The sequence below is a fragment of the Myxocyprinus asiaticus genome, chromosome 1 (genome assembly GCF_019703515.2).
Source record: "Myxocyprinus asiaticus isolate MX2 ecotype Aquarium Trade chromosome 1, UBuf_Myxa_2, whole genome shotgun sequence".
NCBI lineage: Eukaryota > Metazoa > Chordata > Actinopteri > Cypriniformes > Catostomidae > Myxocyprinus > Myxocyprinus asiaticus.
This window is the reverse complement of record NC_059344.1, coordinates 36,488,624-36,505,337: the sequence shown is the minus strand read 5'-3', so window position 1 is coordinate 36,505,337 and position 16,714 is coordinate 36,488,624. Positions and strand designations below refer to the sequence as shown.

Below are 16,714 nucleotides of genomic sequence, written 5' to 3'. Positions count from 1 at the left end.
TCTGTATTGGAGCCTTGCTTATTTCTTACTGTTCTTACTTTGATAGTTTTGTGAGATAATAGGTTATAGTAATGTAGACAAGTGGAGAAATTTCATGTAATTTAACTCTAGTCATAAACTGGATGTGGCCCCTTTAAGAACCGGAGTTCTGCTTTCAGCAATCCTGGTGTTGCGAATGTGTGCTGGTTAGAGACATGAGAACATATGTTGTGCAAGAGAGCGACCAATTTTGTTTGTTAGTTGATAAGTCTTTGGGTAAATATCACATTTTACACAAAATGCTTATAAATTGCATTAAATATGTGTTCAGAAGTGTTGTATGTTAAAACTGAGTGTTTGTTATGGATCATTTTTGAAGGATGCATATGGATTGCATGTGTGGAGTTTGATCACATTTTGGTGCACATGCGAGGACTGGGTATGTAAATTTAGAATTAATTGGTGAATGATATAAGCATGTGTTAAATATGTGCTTAAGCATATGGATAGGCTAATGCCCTGTTTGTATTTTCATTTGACATTAACCTCTACTGTATTTTCGTATTTCATTTTTGTATTTCATTTTCGTATTTCATTGTACCATATTTAATTTTTTTTATTTTTATTTTTATTTTATTTATTTTTTTTAAATAGCCATCAGATTAAACCCCCCCCAAAATAGTTTTGTATCCTATGGTGATTATTTACAACCCACCACCTACAGTTATTTAGCCTACTTATTTGTTGAATATCATTTAGTTACCATGTTGATGTACTGTGCTTCACATCAGTATATCTCTCTGAAATGTATCTGATCGGGGTCATGTGAACATAAGGGAGCCTAATTATCCATGGGTTACTTAACACCGACTAGTTGACAAGTTGTTCAGACAACCCAACAACTATTCAGTTAGGAAAATTGGTAGTTTTGCACATGCCTAGACAAAATGTTTCTAAAATATCTCCTACTGGATGATGTTGCACACAACATGATCACACAGAATTTACCATGCCCCTTCAGACAAATTTGCATAATTTCAAACGTGTTTACCTTTTCCTGTGGCATTACTGTAGTGTGTTGTGTGAACAGCCTCAGAGACATGGAAAAAACTTGGGTTCTGGTCCCACAGAAACCAGGAAGTAATCACATTTAAATAATCAATGATAAATGCAATTTGGAGCATTTATGTTGCGTTCCATTTGTCTCGGAAGTCGGAGCTCCGAGTTATTTTCCAAGTTCCGAGACTGGAACTGACAAATGGAATGCCCCCCGATGTCGAAATTCCTACTCGGAAAGTCGGACGAACTCAGAGGACCCCGAGTTCAGAAAGCAAGTTGGCTGCAAAGAGCATCGACTGTAGTATGCTGTGGGTTTAAAGGTTTTTTTAGCACTTTTGTCTTTTTTGTGTACAATTTAGTAAGTCGTATACACAATACTGTATTACCGTTGCCTATAGGCATGTTGCTACAATCCTGTTATGCGTGAATTACCATGTAATGTGTTGTTTATAAACTGGTACATCTAAAATTGGCTAGGTCGCTGCTGCTAACAACAACAATGGTCGCTGCTGCTACAAGAACAATGGTCAATGTTGCTACAACAACACTGCCTAATGTTACAAATTGTAAAACCTTTTACACATAACACAGTTAAGGAAATTTATATTGCAAATATACATTTGTACTTCCATAGGGCATTGCCCTTTGTTTACGCCGCTGGTTCGATTAAAACTTGGTTAACATGTTTTGATACAATCAAATACACGGAAACATTAACATACCTTCTCCGCTTTCTGTCATCTTCCTCGAGGTCTCTTAGGTGAAGGGCATATTTATTTTGTAGCTCTCTGTACTCCAAAATAGTTAGTGCAACAATTACTTTCCTGGAGGCATCCATCTTTTTTTCCGACTTGTCATGTTGTGTGTTAAAGGAACGCATCCAACTCGGATTTCTTGTTTTTTTTTTTAAGGGATATGACATCGATCCGAGTCCTGAGCTCCAACTTCCGAGAAAAATGGAACGCAACATTATTCCTGTTGACTGCATTACATCATTTAGACTACAGCTAAAAACAACTCACTTTACAGCTCACTTTTGGCTCCACTCCGTTGTGTTTTTAGGTTTGTTGTTTTGTTTTGCACTTCATGGCCAACGGTAGCCGTGAAGTGCAAAACAAAACAACAAATCTAAAAACACAACGGCAAATCCGAAAACAAAAGAGCAAATCTGAAAACACAACACTAAAACCAGAAACAAAACAAGTTAGAAAACACAATAGCAAATCAGAAAACACAACGGCAAGACAGAAAACACAACGGCAAGACAGAAAACACAACAGCAAGATAGAAAACACAACAGCAGCTCAGTCGAAATGGAAAGGGTAGGTACCATAGCTTCTCACCTGATTGGCTGTGTGGAGAATACCTAGTCCTTTCCTCAGGACTGGTTCTCTGCTCACTTGCACGATTATTTAAAAAGTCATTCTAAATGCTCGATTACTTAAAATTGTGAGTGGTTTACACTCAGTAAAACAGTAATGGGACACTTTGTAACAAAGAGAGCAAAAACAGCGAGCGGGAAAAGATAGTTTTAGGTAAGATGTTCATCTATGGTGTGTAAGGGACCATCTAAAAATTCCACAAACTGCGCTAAAATGACAGTGTCCAAGCGTTCATTCAATTGACTTGCATATTCTAACATAGCAAACACTGTTATTAATAAAGCATTTTCTCACTCTAAAGGTTGCAGTAGACTGCCAGCGTAATGGCTCACTTTCTACATTTGAAGCCAACTGTCCAATTATAAGTACAATGTTCAATTATTTTAGAAAAAAAAAATGCTGAAATTTTACCAAGATATTATTTTCATATTGTAAAGGTTTTAGAAGGCTGCTATTAGATATGCTGACTTACTCTAGGTGAGATTTTCCCAGGATGTGGAATTATACATACACAGTATTCAATTTTTTTAAAATAAATAAATAAAACTATGTTAGTCATTCACACCACTGGCAGCCTACTACAACCATTTTAATGGTGTTTTTTCTCAAATAATTCTATCCAGTATCCATATAATTAGATATACTTGGAAGATCTATCTATTGGCAGCAACCAGAACCTTTATAATTTATTTATTTATTATTATTTTTTTAAACAGCAGTGTTTTTTAAGTTAGAACATGCAAGCTGAATAAACGCTTGGACACCACCAACGTTTAAGTGCAGTTTGTGGACTGTAAGATGGTCCGTTACGCACTAGAGCATGGATGAATTGTATTAGATAGGCAAGTGATGTAACGGGTCCAACAAGTCAGAGCAGAGTAACAGAGAAGCATATTTTCCTTGAAGTCAGAATGACAAAATAGGAGCCATCAGTATTCTCCCCGCTGTCATTTTCCCATCGAAGTCATGACATGAAAACAGAAATACCTCATACACCCACCCCAACATCTGCCATCAATTTCTGTCATGTTCTTTCCACCCTTAACAGGTCTAACAAGTCTGTGTTGAAATGAACTGCTGCCAGACACTGTTGACACTATGATGGGCATTGTATAAGTATCTTTTTTTCCACAACATTTCAGTGTATTAAATATATGATTTCTCCAGATTTTTTTTCTTACAAATCTTTTTTTGTTCTCCAGTGGCATTAAAGGGGTTATGACATGAGGAATAAAATTTTTCTTGATATTTTGAAAAGGTCATTGTACTAAAAAAACAAAAAACCATACTGTAAGTTTTAGAATTCAAAGTTTCCTTTCCAGTCCAAAAAGATAATTTTTTCCACCCTGCAAATATGACCCGTTTTGAAATCATTTGCATTGTTATGTCACAATGTAGTGTCATTTGCATAGTCCCTGCCTCCACAGCATACGTAATTGTTGTGGCTGTTGAGATGACAGCAGTGGCGTGGGTACATAAACTGGGTACCCTTTCAATCCATTACAACCCCCAAAACACCCCCACTCCCCACACAGAAATACACCCTGTAATATTACCTCACAGTCACCGATGTGCCGCAACGACTTGAGGCTGTCTACACTGAACATGTTTAAGCGAATGTTCTAAACTGTTCATTTGTATTGTTGACAGTAGTAGAACCAGTGCATAAAAAAGGCAAAATGGAATGGGGCATCCGTTTACTATCAACTGCGACACTGCAACATTAGCTTCCAGTGTTGACAACTACAATGCATTGATTATAATAAGATCTTTTTGCTTCTGACGTGATGCTCTACTTGCGTCTGGTGTAGACAGGGTGTTAGTCAATATAGGCCTATATTCAGTCACACTTTTTCTGTTGTGTTTCTAGCATACTTTTTTATGTTAAAGCTGCACTCAACGGAGGCTGTTCACATGGTGATTGTGAGAACAAAGTTTGTTTGACATGGCAAAAAATTATGATTGCGTACAGCGCAGGAAAGCTGTCAATTAGTAAGTTCGTTTGCAGAAAATAATGTCATTCAGATTCTTGTCTGTAAATCATCCATTGATTTAAAGGAATGATCTGGGTTCAGTACAGGGGCGTCTCTAGGATTTCAAAACATCAGGGGCTGAGGCCAGAACATTAGGGGCTGAAGCACGCCCCTAATAAGCATGATAAGCCTGATAAGCATTTAATGTATAAAAATAAATAGCAAACCAAAACAAAGATGTTCAAAATTAATAAAAAAGAAGAAAAAAGGAGCATGCCTATATTTTGTTACATTGTTACATGCCTACAGTACATAGCCTGCATTCAAGGGGTGTTTCTAGCCTTTCATTATTCACCCATTAAGTCACATTGTGCTGTCTTATTATGCATGGTGGTTCGGTGACATGCTCCCCCATGAGATGTTTTTTATTTTAATTTTTTAACAATGATATTCTGGTGACTTTTGGAGCAGCATTTTTACATTTTCAAAGCATCGACAGTTCTAGGATTCACATGAAGTTGTTGAAGTTTCTCATAGTGACCTTAAAAAAAAAACAGCCATGCAGCTGTGACAGTACCATGGTAAAGTGATGGTTATGTTATAGCATTTTGATATATACCATACTATTTACATTATAGGTGTCTGAAGTATTGTCTAAGCACCTGGAACCATTTGAATGAAACTTAACTTAATTTACACCTTAATAGGACAACTTATTTGGACTTATTAGGACTAGTTACTTATTCTAGGACTAGTTATACCAGACTGACTGTACCCATGAGTAGACCACTTTACTGAGTTGGGACTTTGCTAGTGAATTTTTTTGTTTGTTTCCTACTCCATAACAGGCATTGTTAATGATTTAAGTCATCTTTAGGAATATCTGAAGGCAAACAATGCCTTTTTATTTTCAAACATCATTCGAACAGAATAAATATTGCACAGGAGGAAAACTTTGTCAATAATTTATTGGAGGTCCAGACTTAAAGGCCTTTCATGTATTTGCCCATAAATTTTAAGTGCAATGCCATATAAGCACAGGTAAGACCATCTTATTACTGTGGTTAGGTCAATGTAGCTAGTCTTTCGGAAGAAAAAAAAAATAATAATTTTAATAGATTTCTCCTAATAGATTGCTAATTTAAAACTTAACATATTTATACATTTTATATCAAAATACCACAGATACTGTTACTGCTGTAAATTTGTGATACAGGTAAGTAAGGGTGATGTGTAATTTAGTGGAGTGATGGTGGCATAGTGGGCTAAAGCACATAACTAGTAACCAGAAGGTTGCTGGTTCAATTCCCACAGCCATCACCATTGTGTCCTTGAGCAAGGCACTTAACCCCAGGTTGCTCCAGGTGAACTGTCCCTGTAATAAGTGCACTGTAAGTCACTTTGAATAAAAGTGTCTGCCAAATGCATAAATGTACATTTAAAAACTTTAAACTCTCTTTTCCTCCTCAGTGCTGTTTATAATGATGGGCTGTCTAGCTGTTCAAGAGGTTTCCTCCACAGCGCTTAAAACTAGAAAATTCTCAGTAGAATTCAAATTGGGTCGCATACATTTTGTTATCTGTGCCGTGAGATCAAGGGAAGCCCGTAAGCAATCTGTTCTGTGTTATCCTATTCACCTTTTTCCTGAACGCGGAGGTGTTCCACGATTCGCCTGTTTTCAATTTCCGGTCTCCAGTGTTTTCGCTCGCATCGGCGTATATTCTAAATGGGTAATGTGATGTTTAAAGTATTAAATATGTAAACATTTTCAAAAATATGTACCTTTAAAGTGCTGACACTTGACAATGCCTCACCTGAGTATGTAGATGTCATGAAGCGATGGTCCGAGGTTAGTTAAGTTGATATCATTAACTACTATGAGTTATGACAGCCAACAAATGCACAAGTTGAGCCTGAAATTAATTTATACTCCAAATAACACTTAAATGGTTGTTGTTCTCCATCTGAATTGCTCGTTTTGGTAGTTTTTACATTGTGTCTCAAGACCAGAAACACAAAACAGTCAATTAGAATCATGGTGCCACCCAGTGGTTGCTCAGGAAAACGTCATGGTTACTGGTGTAACCTCCATTCCCTGATGGAGGGAACAAGACGTTGGTGTCGATGTAGTGACACTAGGGGTCACTCTTGGGAGCCCGAGACACCTCTGGTCTTTGATAAAAGGCCAATGAAAATTGGCGAGTGATATTTGCATGCCACTCCCCCCGGACATACGGGTATAAAAGGAGCTGGTATGCAACCACTCATTCAGGTTTTACGCTGAGGAGCCGATATAAGGTCCGGCCATTTCAGCGGGTAGTTCAGCGTTGTGGCAGGAGGGACCAACGTCTTGTTCCCTCCATCAGGGAACGGAGGTTACACCAGTAACCACGACGTTCCCTATCTGTCACTCACTCGACGTTGGTGTCGATGTAGTGACACGAGGGGTCCCTATACAAAATTCCACAAGGCTGAACTGTGTTACGTGAACTGGCAGTGTGTGGTGGGCAGACTTGCTGTGTGCCTCATAGCCAACACACCAGGTCGACACGTAACCTCCCCCGACACAGTTATGAGTGTCGAACGGCCCTTTTTGGGGACAAGTCGATTACCCAAAGATAGAGACAGGCTTAACCCAGTCGTGGCCTCTTTTCCCCTTCTCTTTTTCCACTCCCTAAAAAAGAAGGGGGATTATCCGACTGGGCCACCAGGTCTAGTCGGGGGGACACCGCGGAGACCACACCTCGCCCAAAGAGAGGGGTGGATATTTAAGTGGGAGAATACGTCACATGGTCTTTCCAACCATGTGGACAGCCTTCAAGGTAGATCCTGCCCAATGGGGGAGGAGTTACTACAAACATGGAGACTGGGGCAGAGGGGATCTGCCCAAGGAAGATGCAGTTTGCCAGCAGGGAAACGAATTAGCGGAAGATATAGATTGCATGGGGTTAGCTTTACAGGGAACCGCCACTCGACTGCCACAGGGCTCGGAGGAAGTCAACCAGGGAACAAAGTCTGTGAACACTACTGGGAATTAATGGCACACGTCTTCAGCTCCAAGGGAGGTGGAAGGCACTATGTGCAAGCGATACACCCGGCCAGCTATCCCGGGCTTATCCGCTTGTGTTGCGTGCCACTACCTGGGATGAAACCGGTTCCACCCGGAGGTTGTAGAACCTTGCACAGGTGTTGGGTGTTGCCCAGCCCGCTGCTCTGCAAATATCTGTTAGAGAGGCACCCCTAGCCAGGGCCCATGGAGCTGTTACACCCCTGGTAGAATGGGCTGGTAGCCCTACCGGGGACGGCATGTCCTAGGCGACATATGCCATAGTTATGGCATCAATGAGCCAGTGGGCGATCCTCTGCTTGGAGACAGCACTTCCTTTCCGCTGTGCACCAAAAGCAGACAAAGAGCTGCTCAGAGATTCTAAAGCTCTGCGTGCGATCCAAATAGATGCGTAAAGCACGCACCGGACACAGCGACGACAGGGCTGGGTCTGCCTCCTCTTGGGGCAGCGCTTGCAGGTTCACCACCTAGTCCCTAAAGGGGTGGTGGGAACCTTGGGCATATAGACCGGTCAGGGTCTCAGGATCACATGAGAGTAACCTGGACCGAACTCCAGGCACGTTTTGCTGACAGAGAACGCTTGCAGGTCACCTACCCTCTTGATGGAAGTGAGCGCAGTCAGGAGGGCAGTCTTCAAGGAGAGTGCCTTAAGTTCGGCTGACTGCAAAGGCTCAAAGGGGGCTCTCTGTAGACCCTGAAGAACTACAGAGGTCCGATGAGGGAACGAGGCATGGCCTGGAGGGATTCAGCCTCCTGGTGCCTCTTAGGAACCTGATGATCAGGTCGTGCTTCCCTAAGGACTTACCGTCGACTGCGTCGTGGTGTGCTGCTATGGCAGCAACGTACACCTTCAAGGTGGAAGGGGACAGCCTCCCTTCCAACCTCTCTTGCAGGAAGGAAAGCACTGATCTGACTGCACATCTCTGGGGGTCTTCCCGACGGGAAGAACACCACTTAGCGAACAGACGCCACTTAAAGGCATACAGGCGCCTCGTAGAGGGGGCCCTAGCCTGAGTGATCGTGTCTACCACCGCAGGTGGGAGACAGCTTAGGTCTTCCACGTCCCGTCCAGGGGCCAGACATGGAGATTCCAGAGATCTGGTCGCGGGTGCCACAGGGTGCCCCGTCCCTGAGAAAAAAGGTCCTTCCTCAGGGGAATTCACCAGGGGGGAGCTGTCACGAGGAGCGTGAGGTCTGAGCACCACGTCTGGGTGGGCCAGTAGGGTGCTACCAGGACGACCTGTTCCTCGTCCTCCCTAACCTTGCACAGGGTCTGTGCAAGCAGGCTCACTGGGGGAAACGCATATTTGCGAATGCCAGGGGGCCAGCTGTGTGCCAGCGCATCTATGCCGAGGGGGGCCTCGGTCAGTGCATACCAGAGCGGGCAGTGGGGAGGATTCTTGGGAGGCGAACAGGTGCACCTGTGTCTGTCGAATCGACTCCAAATCAGCTGGACCACCTGAAGGTGGAGTCTCCACTCTCCCCTGAGGGTAACCTGTTGTGACAGCACGTCCGCTGTAGTGTTGAGGTTGCCCAGGATGTGAGTGGCTTGCAGCGACTTGAAGTGCTGCTGACTCCAGAGGAGGAGACGGCGGGCGAGTTGTGACATACAACGAGAGCGCAAACCACCTTGGCGATTGACATATGCTACCGTTGTCGTGTTGTCTGTCTGAACTAACACATGCTTGCCCTGGATCAATGGCCGAAACCTCCGCAGGGCGAGCAGAATTGCCAACAACTCGAGGCAGTTGATGTGCCAATGTAGTCGCGGACCCGTCCAGAGGCCGGCGGCTGCGTGCCCATTACAAACAGCGCCCCAGCCCATTTTGGAGGCATCTGTCATGACTACGACGCGCCTGGGGACCAGTTCTAGAGAAACACCTGCCCGTAGGAATGAGTGGTCGGTTCAAGGGCTGAAAAGATGGTGACAGACCAACATAATGGCCACGCGGTGTGTCCCATGGCGCCATGGCCGTCTCGGAACTTGAGTCTGGAGCCAGTGCTGAAGCGGCCTCATATGCATCAACCCGAGCGGGGTGGCCACCGCCGAGGATGCCATATGCCCCAGGAACCTCTGAAAAAGTTTCAGTGGAACCACTGTTCCCTGTTTGAACGCCTTCAAACAGGCCAGCACTGACTGGGCGTGCTCGTTCGTAAGACGCGCCGTCAAGGAGACTGAGTCCAACTCCAAACCAAGAAAAGAGATGCTCTGAACCGGGAGGAGCTTGCTCTTTTCCCAGTTGACCCGAAGCCCTAGTCGGCTGAGGTGTGAGAGCACCAGGTCCCTGTGTGCGCACAACACGTCTCGAGAGTGAGCTAGGATTAGCCAGTCATCGAGATAGTTGAGAACGCGAATGCCCACCTCCCTTAACGGGGCAAGGGCAGCCTCTACGACCTTCGTAAAGATGCGAGGAGACAGGGACAGGCCAAAAGGGAGGACTTTGTACTGATACGCCTGACCCTCGAATGCGAACCGCAGGAAGGGTCTGTGTCGAGGAAGGATCGAGGCGTGGAAGTACGCATCCTTCAGGTCTACCGCCACAAACCAATCTTGATGCTGGATGCTAGCCAGAATGCATTTTTGCATCAGCATCTTGAACGGGAGTCTGTGTAAAGCCTAGTTCAGAACTCACAGGTCCAAGATTGGCCGCAACCCACCGCCTTTTTTCGGTACGATGAAAAACCCTTTTCTATCGCGCCCTTCCGTAGGAGGGTAGCGATCTCCGCGTAAGGTAGCAGCGTTTTTGTCTTTCACCAAGGTGAAGTGGACACTGCTGAACCTGGGCGGATGCCTGGTGAAGTGAATCGTGCAGCCGAGTCAGACGGTCCGAACCAGCCCTTGTGACGGATTGGAAAGCGCAAGCCATGCGTCCAAGTTCCGTGCAAGGGGGATCAAAGGGACAACGTAATCGGATGTACCGGCAGGTGGGGCCTCGTGGCGGGGCGGAGCTCGAGCTGCCACACCATGTCATGGCCGTGCTGAGTCTAAGGACTTCGAAGCACTTACCTGGCTCCTTGTGACCACCCCCGGAACAGCCTGGGACGGGGAAGGAAGAGGCCTGTCCTCATGACCCATTGATACTGTCACATCGGGGGTGGATTTGTGCCACAGCTGGGCGCTCAGGGGCGGGAGACCGCCGCTGGAGCACCAAACCTGCCAAATAGAGTGGTGGACGGTGGTCATGATTACGGCCGTACACACCGGATATGTGACCCAGGGAACAAGGAAACTGCTCTTGCTGAGGTCTTGAGTACTGCAGCCACTTGGGCATGCAGCGCAATTAAATGCAAAAGGTAACAAAAAGATGGAGATCTGCTTACCAGCTCCAGAGCAGCGGGTTTCGTTGTCTCTGGGTCGCCCGTCTCAAGGGCGCTTTGAAGCCTTTCATGGGTTCTGGGCAGCCACGAGACAGGTGGCGTCTGCTTCCTGCGGTGGGCTCCACGCCGGGGCCGGGCCAAAGGGGCGGGCTGCGGTGGAGCCGGTGCAGTCACCACAGGGGGACTCCCTTGGCGATGAGTAGACGGGGTGCGGGATCTTGAGCCGTGCCGGGGCAGGATATGCTGGCTAGCATCCATCTACTGCTCTACCATCGAAAACTGCTGGGCAAAGTCCTCGACAGTGTTGCCGAATAGGCCCGCCTGGGAAATGGGGGCAGCAAGGAATCGTGTCTTGTCGGCCTTACCCATCTCGACCAGGTTGAGCCAAAAGTGGCGCTCCTGGACTACTAGTGTGGCCATCGTCTGCCCGAGAGACCACGCCGTGACCTCCGTCACTCGGAGAGCGAGGTCGGTCGCCGAGCACAGTTCCTGCATCAATCCCGGGGCGGAACTACCCTCGTGCAGTTCCTTTAGCACCTTGGCGGACTTGCAGGATAGCCATGGCATGCAGGGCGGAGGCGGCTTGTCCAGCGGCACTGTAGGCCTTGGCCGTCAGAGACGACGTAAACCTACAGGCATTGGACGGGGGCTTTGGGCACCCGCGCCAGGTGGTGGCGCTCTGCGGGCATAGGTGCACCGCGAGCGCCTTTATCCACCAGGGGATTGCCGAATAGCCCTTGGCCGCCCCACCATCGAGGGTAGTGAGGGTGGGGAAGCTGAAAAGATTGGGACCAGGCAGTAAAAAGTGCCTCCCGCGACCTTGTCAGCTCTTCATGCACTTCTGGGAAGAAAGGAACGGGGGCGGGGCGTGGCTTTGAGCGGCACCGCGAGCCCAGGAACCAATCACCGAGCCGTGAGGGTTCAGGTAAGAGCAGTGAAATCCACTCTAACCGACGCTCGCGGCTGCCCGGGAAAGCATGTCGTCATCTCCGCGTCAGCCTGTGATTGGGCAATCGACCCCGAAGGGAGGAGCCCAGCTGAGGCTTCCGACTGGACGAGCCCACTCTCCGATGTTGCGCCCGAGAGCTCATCACTTTTGCGGGCTCCGAATAAGAGGTCGAACTCACCGTGAGATGAGCCGGCGGACTCACCCAGAAGCCCGATCGGGGCAGACGAGCGTGCTGGGGAATGGGAGGTCCGCGGGGCGATACCCGGCGGAGGCGGTCCCATTGGGGTCCCCAAATCGCCCCCAGTGCTAGCCGTGCTGGCCTCATACCCGTGGGTAAAAGGACCGAGGCGGGAGCCTCTGGGGTGGCTCGCTTACTTACGAAGGTGAGCCGCAACCGCAACGTTGCCATGGACATATTCTCGCAATGGGAACATGACCATCCACGAACGCTGTCTCCGCGTGAGCAGTGCCCAGACACGAAAGACAGTGATCGTGACCGTTAGAAGGCAAGAGATAACAAGCGCAACCAGGAATAACACACAATTGGAAAAGCATCTTTAAAAAGACGCGTCTTTAAAAAGACGTTCTGTGTGTGCACTCTTTTAGAGAAATATATACTCTTTTAGAGGGGAAAAATGCTCTTTCAGAAAATATACTCTCTAGTTTTTCTGCCGAAGCGCCCAGGGGCATTCTCTGCAGTGCACCAGTGCAGAGGGGGGAGAAGCCGCTGAAATGCGCCGTCAGATCCAGCAGAGGTGAATGAACAGTAGTATTCAGCTTAATGAGCATGACCATTCGGCTCCGAAGAGAAAATCTGAATGAGTGGTTGCATACCAGCTCCTTTTATACCCGTATGTCCAGGGGAGTGGCATGCAAATACCACTCACCAATTTTCATTGGCCTTTTATCAAAGACCAGAGGTGTCTCGGGCTCCCAAGGGTGACCCCTAGTGTCACTACATCGACACCACGTCGAGTGAGTGACAGATAGGGAACTGTGGATAGGTTGACGCATGCGCTCCAGGAATACAGTAGAACGAAACAGAGCAGATCACTTCACGTGCACAAGTGGTTTTGTGATTGCTCACGTGAAAACCAGTCTTTAATCGCTCAGCACAAATGCACCTTTAGATGAGAAGCATATTTGGTGTGTGTAAATTGCAGGATGAATATCATTTAGTCAGCTTAGCACATGGGCAGTTGATCTGAAAGAGGCATTTGCGCTGCGTGGCTGAAACCTGGGTTTCGCGTGTGTGTGGCGTGAGCCATCACAGTACCACTGCCCACGTGAAGTGATCTGCTCTGGAGTTCCGAACAGAAAACATTCGGTGCTAAACCAAAATCATTAGGGACTCGAGCACTGAATGTTTTGGTCTAGCGATGCCTCTGGTTCAGTACAAGTTAAGCTCAATCGAATGTCGATTACCACTAAAATTAGCCTTGTCCCTCCTTTTCTTTAAAAAAAGCAAAAATCGAGGTTACAGTGAGGCGCTTACAATGCAAGTAAATAGGGGCCAATTTTTGAACTTTAAAATACTCACTGTTTCAAAAGTATAGCCACAAGATATAAAGGATATGCATGTAAACATGATTTTAGTGTGATAAAATCACAAACATTTTCTGTGTAAAGTTATATCCAATTTTACAACTTCATTACCATGATAATGTAATGTCAACAAACCCTAAAACGACTGTAAAAATTACAATTTAAACAACTTTACTGCTCAATTAATACACAAGTTTTAACAGAGGAATTAATGCAAGTGCTTTTATAAAATTATAAGCTTCACATTTCTGTTTAAACCCTCCAAATATTGTCCCCATTCACTTCCATTTGTAGCCTGACCAAAGAAAAGGAAGGCAGGAGCTGACACAGTGATCTTAATTTAGTTATTAAATTCAAAAGGAATACGCCACCCTGGTAAATATATCCAGGGGAAAATATTAACCCTACTCGAGGGCACACAGGTTCATGTTTCCAACAAAAAAAGGGAAAGAGGCGTGGATACAAAATATTTCTCTTTATTAGTTACTATGATTAATAAATAGATTGGATATACTTCACAGCAATAGTTTAGCCCATAAAAGACAAAATCAAAACAAAATGTAAAGCTGGAACTACAGGCCAGGAGCAGCTGAATTGGTCTCTAAATAATAAATTTATTCAAAATCTAAATCAAATTATATGAAGAGGGCCAAGGCTTACCAGAAGCTGGCAGGCTAGCTACAAACTAAATGTTCCCCCTGAAAAGACAAATCACCACACGTGCACCATATTACTCACACACACACACACACACACACACACACACACAAGTGAAATCAACGGTGAGGTGTTGCCCCACAGCACTCGGTGACAGGAGAGACCACCACCACAAATGGAAGTCAGCCTTCCTATTGTGGGCCCTCAGCTCCTTTCAAGTTACTGCAGTATAACTAATGATGTTTACATACAGAGAAGGCGAGGCGCCGTCATTTGTAAGTCAGCAACACCAACCGCAAGCAGCATACACACACTGAAGGAAGGTAGCGTTCAATCAACGGTGCTCAGTTGATAACATACAACACATGCACAAAAAAGCACTTTCACATGGAAGCATGAGATACCGGAAAGCGGAAGAACTTGATACCATAAAGGGGTGGTCCTCAGACAGTGACACATATCCAGGTGGCACGTAAACACCCTAATATACCCCTGGTACAGAGGCGCAAAAACCATATATGCTAGGTATGCAATGTATAGGGGTGTCATGTAAAGGGGGCACCAGCGGCTCACTAAAGGTGGTGCAATCGGCATCCTCGACCCCTCCAACATCACTCCCTACCCCTGCTTAACACTTATAATGGATGACTCAGATACATGGGGCACAAAATTTAGTTTTGCATACCAGCTCGGAAATGTGTAGTTGTGCCCCTGCCCCGGTATGTTCAGATTGGATAACAACAAGAAGGGGCAGGCAAAACACTGAGGATCCCAGGAGATAAGTGTTTCCTACTACACACTGTAAGTGCCCCACTGTAACCTACATTTTTGCTTTTTATAAAGAAACGGAGGAACAAGTCGAAAATTTTTTTGTGGTAATCAACATTATGCTATGTGCTGTCCATTGAGCTTAACTTTCCTTTAAGACAGCTTGTTCTGCCTGTAGCTGGACATGTCCCACTGTTCATCGTAGTTTCAGGTAGAGACCCAAGGGAAACTTTCCTGACTTGCGTTCAAAGCGTAACGTCATGGTTACTTGCATAACCTCTGTTCCCTGATGGAGGGAACGAGACGTTGTGTCGATGTAGTGACACTAGGGGTCACTCTTGGGAGCCCGAGACACCTCTGGTCTTTGATAAAAGGCCAATGAAAATCGGCGAGTAGTATTTGCATGACACTCCCCTGGACATACAGGTATAAAAGGAGCTGGTATGCAACCACTCATTCAGGTTTAATGCTGATGAGCCGAGACAAGGTCCGGCCATTTCAGCGGGTAGTACAGCGTTGTAGCAGGAGGGACACAACGTCTCATATTCCTCCATCAGGGAACGGAGGTTACGCAAGTAACCATGACGTTCCCTATCTGTCACTCACTCGACTTTGTGTCGATGTAGTGACACTAGGGGTCCCTATACGAAACGCCACAACTGGCTGAACTGTGTTACGTGAACTGGCGGTGTGTGATGGGTAGACCACTGTGTGCCTCGTAGCCAGCTCACCAGGCCGACACATAACCTCACCCAACATAGTTATGAGTGTCGAACGGCCCTTTGGGGACAAGTCGACTATCCAAAAGATAGAGACAGGCTAACCCAGTCATGGCCTCTTTTCCCTTTCTTTTTTTCCACTCCCTAAAAAAGAAGGGGGATTATCCGACTGGGCCGCCAGGTCTAGTCGGGGGGTGTCCCTCCCAAGGGGAGGACACCGCGGAGACCACACCTCGCCCAAAGAGAGGGGGGTTTTTAAGTGGAAAAAATATGTCACATGGTCTTGACGAGCAAGTGGAGATCTCAAGGTAGATCCTACCCAACGGGGGATGAGTTACTACAAACATGGAGACTGGGACAGAGGGGCTCTGCCCAAGGAAGACACAGTTTGCCAACAGGGAAATGAATTAGCAGAAGATATACATCGCATGGTGTTACTTTACAGGGAACTGCCACATGCGGAGCACCTACCCCAGAACAGGGCTCTTAGTTAGCACGTGTACTGGGCCGGCAGCGAGTCTCTCCGAAAACTCGACTGCCACAGGGCTCGGAGGAAGTCAACCAGGGAACATAGTTTGTGAACACTACTGGGAATTAATGGCGCATGTCTTCAGCTCAAAAGAGGTGGAAGGCACTATGTGCAAGCGATAAACCCGGCCGGCTATCCCAGGCTTATCTGCTTGTATTGCGTGCCACTAACTGGAACGATACCGGTTCCACCTGGAGGTTGTAGAACCTTACAAAGGTGTTGGGTGTTGCCCAGCCTCCTGCTCTGCAAATGTCTGTTAGAGAGGCACCCCTGGCCAGGGTCCAGGAGGCCGCTACACCCCTGGTAGAATGGGCTCGTAGCTCTACTGGGGGTGGCATGTCCTGGGCGTGATACGTCCAGAGCGGCGCTCTGCGGGCATAGGTGCACCGTGAGCACCTTATCCACCGGGGGAATCGCCATATAGCCCCTGGCCGACCTGCCATCGAGGGTAGTGAGGGCGGGGGAACTGAGAAATCAGGGCCGGGCAGTAAAAGGTGCCCCCCACGATTTCATCAGCTCCTCGTGCACTTCCGGGAAGAAAGGCACTGGAGCGGGGCGTGGCTGCTTTGAGCAGCGCCGTGAGCCCAGGAACCAATCATCGAGCCACGACAGTTCAGGGGAGAGCGAAGGGTTCCACTCTAGCCCGACGCTCGCTGCTGCCCAGGAAAGCATGTCCGTCATCTCTGCATCAGCCTGTGACTGGGCAATCGTCCCCGAGGGGGTAGCCAAGCTGAGGCTTCTATGTCTGACTGGACAAGCCCACTCTTCG

The 16,714-nt window shown here is 46.7% G+C and overlaps 1 long non-coding RNA gene across 1 annotated transcript in view; it reads left to right on the top strand.

Annotated features, from left to right (window-relative positions):
- Window positions 1–213: 213 nt before the first annotated feature.
- LOC127444258 (uncharacterized) overlaps window positions 214–16,714 on the top strand; it is a 29,868-nt gene continuing 13,367 nt past the window's right edge. The window contains exons 1-2 of the long non-coding RNA XR_007897792.1: window positions 214–255; window positions 359–418. This is a non-coding gene — a long non-coding RNA (uncharacterized LOC127444258). The remainder of the gene's footprint in view (window positions 256–358; window positions 419–16,714) is intronic.